We start from the raw sequence: 6,153 nt of genomic DNA, 5'->3' as shown, positions 1-6,153 counted from the left end.
GTGGGATGTGTATCACTGTCTTCCATCGCTTCAGCTCTCTTAATTATGTCATCGTGTTTTGTACCATCTTCTCGCCTCCAATGGTTTAGCTTCGATGTGCTAATTGATTAAGTCTAAATTATTCTCTAGGGAGTCGTGGTGACGTTGAGTGAGAGGCTACATTTGTATTTCTGTGGTGTTATTTTTACAGTAACACCAGCTGTATTGTATTTCTTTTAGGGCTGTCAAACCATTAATTTTTTTAATCGAGATTAATCGCAGAATTTCCATAGTTAATCGCGATTAATGGCGTTTTGAATTGCATGTTTAAAATCCTGTTATTTTCCATTTGAAGGCAGTTTTAAGCCCATAATGTAAAGCATTTCTTACCAGAGTGTCTTAACTGGGAATCAATCACGGCTCTGCTGCGACTCCCACACTCCAAAATGGTCCTTTGGTGGAGCTGAGGCTGGCTTGGCTGCACCTGGGTGTTTAGCGTGGAGGTGCTAACTCAAACTCCACGTACTCCGGTGGAAGTTAAACTCCGTTTGACACAGGTTGCATTTTACTTTTGACTTGTCAACTGAAGCGTCTGGAAGTGTTTTAAAGTTAAACAAGCCGTTCAAAAGTCCAGTAGCTCTCTTACTTTCCATCAGCGTGGTAGGTTTACTGCAGGAGGCCACTTCAAAGCATAGCACTACAGTTCTGCTCATTTTACCTTTACATATAAAAGAGACATTTCCATCATCATTGCTATGTTATATTTTCATGTCTGAGGTAAAATAGGACATGATATTGTGTGATAGGAGATGTTTAGTGGTGTAAAAGCTAAAAAATACACTCTCTCATGAATCAAGCTTTAATCACATTTATTGATGCTTTCTAAACACATCTGTGCTTCAACATTTAGGTATAGAGTCTTTTTATGAGGAGAACAAACTGTGAGGAGAGAATATGAACAGGATGTAAAGGGTTAATGGCTCGCCTGTAGAATTTAAAGGTGAGCATCAGTCTGTTGGTAATCTGTCGGGGTCCGGCGGTCCTTGACTGTTTTGTACAAATGGCCTAAAACTAATCTGCAGGTACAGATGTGAAAGGTCACCGCACCGCCTGAAGATATGCCTTTCTGTTTGGGAGAGCCTTGATGTCTGATGTTTCAAAGGCCTAGGGAGTAAGATGTGTGAGGACTCCCCCCGCGGGCGCAGAGATACCTGTGTGACCTCTCCATCACAGAGAAAGGATGAAAGGGACCACTTGCTGCTGCTCGACGAGGGTTTCTGTAGAGCCTGGGAGCTTGTACTGTAGCTCACAATTATCAGGACAGTCGTGCCTATTTCAGGACATCGCTAGTGTACCGAGACAGTTTTATTGATTTTGAAAGTCTCCAAACAAGCCAATCTGTTGTAACAGCAGCAACTAAAGTAAGTCTTATATCTTCCCTGTCTGGATGGGCATGTCTGTTTTAGAGCATGCTGTTGATTGAACACACACTACAGAAAGGAAGGGAAGCTGTTCACTCTCAACTCAGATGCAATCTTTATCATTTTATGTCCTGCACATCGATGTTTGGCGCATTGCCTTCTGAAAGGAGCCTGAAGCAGGTAACAGCCTCTCAACTGTTGTAAAATGTGAAATGTTTTTTTTTTTTTTTTTATTAAGACTTTTTATATCTTTGGAGGCAGAACTGAATCGAAAGGCTATAAAAAACTTTTCAGATATGCTGCAAAATGTCAAACTATCCATTTAATTGGGGGCATTCAGCTTGCATTGGTTCATTTTTTGTCCACTAGTTTTCAGCAGAAGTAAGAAGAGAACACAACACTGGCATATTATCAGCTTTTAAGTTGATGTGTTGTTTTTTTTACAGCTTTTTCTTTCTGAAAACGATGCTATGAGAGAGCTGAGAGTGAACCAGTTGCAGCCAGACAGCTAAACAATGAGCTGAAACTCAACTATAAAGCTCCGTAAAAGCTCGAGAGGAAGCTGCAGAGACTCTGATAATTCTCTGTAGGTTCATCACTACGAGACACGACTTCCACATTACACACTGACAGATGAGACTGCAGTGTTATATAAAAAAGAAAAAATATCGATTATAGCTGCTTTAAGATGAATGGGCTGGAAAACAATCACAATACACAACAGCTCCCATTTGGATTGGATTGTCTCATTTTTCTGAAAACAAAAAACACAACAGACACTCAATTGATTTTAAAGACAATAACCATTCTGCATAGAGTAGCTTTAAATGTAAATGAGGACAATTTGTTAGGAAGCTTCCCTCAGAGTTAAAGTCTGTGTAAAGTAAGAATAAATGTGTTCTGAGTTTGACATACCACAGAAAAGTGTGTTGTTAACCACCCTGCCAAATTTGAATGATTAAAAAATAAATGAAATATATGAAATTAGGCTTCAAAGTTGTGTAAAAATCAGCCTCTTTCTCTGCTCCCAAACACTGTGGGCGTGGCCTCCGGGTCCGCTGAAGCCCCGCCCCCTACCAAGTGTCACCTGTCAATCAAAGTCACCACCTCTACCAGAAACATGGCCTCTATGTCTGAGAGCTTTCTGCTGCTAACTCGGCGGCTAGCTCGGTGGTTAACTCAGCTACTAGCTCAGCGGCTAGCTCGATGGCTAGGTCAACGGCTAACTCGGCTTCTAGATTGGCGGCTAACTCAGCAGCTAGCTCGACAGCTAACTTGGCTGCTAACTCGGAGGCTAACTCAGCTAACTGGCTAACTGTAGACTGTAGCAGTAGTAGTAGTGTGTGCTGAATGTATTTATACCTCTACAGCAGCAGGGGCGGGTTTATGCTAATCACTAAATCCTGAACACAGAAATGTTGAAACACAGTTTGTGAAGTCTAGCTCCACAATTCAAATCTAAATGGTTGAAATGCTTTTTAAATCTTTTTTTAGAAATACATTTATGACCTATTTAATGTGTTTAGAAGAACATGTGAATCCACTTTACACAGTCTTAAAGTATTTCTTGGTATGATAAGCACTCTGGGAGCCTCAAACATGTTCAGATAGTGATCTAGCTTATAGTTATTTCTGACCACACATGCAGCAGAAGGTTTTTGCTGTAGTATTTTTATGCTTGCTCTTATTGGACCTTCACCACTGCAGTCGAGCTGACAGTCGCTCCTTATTAGCTTTTTCTGCTCGGTGGCTCTTTTCTCGTCACAGTTTCTGTCACACAACCTCCTCTGCCCTAAACGTTCACTATTATTCTGCTGCATTATCGTTCCTCCTCACCCGAGTCTGTGGCCTTTTTGTCGTTTTTTTGCTTTTTCTGCAAAGAGTCGTATCAATGCTGCAGTTCAAGCATTTTTTTTTTATTGGAAAAAAAACAAGCAGCGTCTGATTTTACAGATTATTTCCTACCCTCTTGATTGAAGGTGCTGCAGTTTCCTGAGGTGGATTAAAAAAAATCTGCTAACTCATTGATCTTGGCTAGCACTGTAATATAAGATGTAAAGATTTCACAGCTCAAACAAACCCAACAGGAAGTGGCTGTTGGCGGTGTCCACTAAGATGCTTGTAGTCATTTATTTCCTCATTCTATCGTCGTCTTTGTTTTTTTAACCCTTTACATCAGAGATATCAAACTCATTTTCATTCAAGGGCCACATGGAGACTAATTTCATCTCATGTGGGCCGGATCATTGAAAAGATGGAGGGAAAGAAGGAAGAAAGGAAGGAAATAAGAAGAGAAGGGAGGGAAGAGAGATGGAAGGAAAAAGGAAGGAAGGACAGATGGAAGGAAGGAAGAAGGGAGGGAGGAAGGACAGAAGGAAGAAAGGGAGGATGGGCAGATTGATGGAAGGACAGATGGAAGAAAGAGAGAAAGGACAGATGGAAGGAAGAAAGGGAGGATGGGCAGATAGAAGTAAGGACAGAAGGAAGAAAGGGAGGAAGGACAGAAGGAAGAAAGAGAGAAAGGACAGATGGAAGGAAGAAAGGGAGGAAGGACAGATGGAAGGAAGAAAGGGAGGAAGGACAGATTGATGGAAGGACAGAAGCAAGAAAGGGAGGATGGACAGATGGAAGGAAGGAAGAAAGGGAGGAAGGACAGAAGGGAGGATGGACAGATGGAAGGAAGGAAGAAAGGGAGGAAGGACAGAAGGAAGAAAGGGAGGATGGACAGATGGAAGGAAGAAAGGGAGGATGGACAGATGGAAGGAAGAAAGGGAGGAAGGACAGATGGAAGGAAAGAAGGAAGGAAGAAAGGGAGGAAGGACAGAAGGAAGAAAGAGAGAAAGGACAGATGGAAGGAGGGATGGAAGGAGGGAAGGAAGGAAGGACAGATAGAAGGAAGGACAGATGGAAGGAAGGCAGGAAGGACAGATGGAAGGAAAAAAGGAAGGTAGGAAGGAAAAATGGAAGGTAGGAAGGACAGATGGAAGGAGGGAAGAAAGGAAGGAAAGAAGGAAGGACAGATGGAAGGAAGGTAGGAAGGAAAAAAGGAAGGTAAGAAGGACAGTTGTAAGGAAGGAAAAGAACACAAGAAGGAAAGTGGGCCGGATTGCTCCCCTCAGCGGGCCGGTTCTGGCCCACGGGCCTCATGTTTGACACCCCTGATATAAAGGGTTAATGTAATCACTAATTTTTCAGTCTTATCTGCAGACTGTGTGAAATCTTGTCAGTATGCTGAATGCTTCCATCAAACTGTCACAATAGCGAATGTCACAGCAAGTTTCCATTAAAAAAAAAGAAGAAAAAAAAAGAAAAACCCTAAAAAAAAAAAAAGAAGAAATACCACAAATCTGTCAGCGCTTGTCAACACGTCTATTGTCATCTCCTCAGAACTAAACAGAGCACATTAATCTGGAAAATTGCGATGGAGGGAAAATTGGTTCTAAACACAGTCTGTCCTCCCTTCCTTCCTTCTGTTCCTTCCATCTTTCCTTCCTTCCTTCCTCCCACCCTTTCTTCCTTCCTTCCATCTGTCCTTCCTTCCTTCCTTCCTTCCATCTGTCCTTCCTTTCTTCCTTCCTTCCTTCCTGTCTTCTTTTCCTTCCTTCCTTCCTGTCTTCTTTTCCTTCCTTCCTTCCTTCCTGTCTTCTTTTCCTTTCTTTCTTCCTTTCTTCCTTCCTTCCTTCCTTCCTTCCTTCCTTCCTTCCTTCCTTCCTTCCCTTCCTCCCTCCTTTCCTTCCTTCCTTCCTTCCTTCCTTCCTTCCTTCTGTCCTTCCTTCCCCCCTTTCTTTCTTTCTTTCTTTCTTTCTTTCTTTCTTTCTTTTTTTTCCTTCTTTCCTTCCTTCGTTCCTTCCTTCGTTCCTTCCTTCCTTCCTTCCCTCCCTCCTTTCCTTCCTTCTTCCCTCCTTTCCTTCCTTCCTTCCTTCCTTCCTTCCTTCCTTCCTTCCTTCCTTCCTTCCTTCCTTTCTTACTTTAGGTGCAAATGACATAACTAGTAAGGTCTGTTTAAGGGAAAAAAAAGAAAAAAAAAAGAAGAAATACCACAAATCTGTCAGCGCTTGTCAACACGTCTATTGTCATCTCCTCAGAACTAAACAGAGCACATTAATCTGGAAAATTGCGATGGAGGGAAATTGGTTCTAAACACAGTCTGTGCGTTAATGGACTTCACAACATCTGGGCTTTAATTATTCATCTGACTCAATGACTCAGGTGGCAGCAGCAGCAGCAGCAGCAGCCGCTATGGAAGCTGTCAGAGCCTCCTTTATTATTATTATTTTTCTTTTTTTTTTTTTTTTGATACATGACAGGAAATTAATCACACAGCATGTTCCTAAAGTCTGCTTTTTAAAGTCAATCACAGAGATGATGGACTGCACTAAATATGGACTATAAATGTTTCCCAACACTACTGTGAAGTATTAGTGTTTCCTTCAGTTCAACTGTGCACAATTGAGGACAGGAGGAAGGAAGAAGGAAGGAAAGTAGGGAGGAAGGAATTAGCGAAGGAAGGAAGGGAGGAATGGAAAGAAGGAAGGAGCAAAGAAAGATTGAAGGAGGGGAAGAATGAAAGAAAAATTAAGGAAGGAAGGAAAGAAGGCACAATCAAAAGAGAGATGGGGTCAATTTGACCCAGGAGGACAACAGGAGGCTGTGGTGGCTTCCTGTCTAAGCTTTTCAAAATAAAACCTTTGTTATTAGGAAAGAAGGAAGAGAGGAAGGAAGGAAAGAGAGAGGAAAGAAAGAAAGAAAGAAA

This window comes from Scomber japonicus, chromosome 19, assembly GCF_027409825.1.
Source record: "Scomber japonicus isolate fScoJap1 chromosome 19, fScoJap1.pri, whole genome shotgun sequence".
In the NCBI taxonomy this organism is placed as follows: Eukaryota; Metazoa; Chordata; class Actinopteri; order Scombriformes; family Scombridae; genus Scomber; species Scomber japonicus.
The sequence above is the reverse complement of the archived record's forward strand: the minus strand, read 5'-3'. Positions refer to the sequence as shown.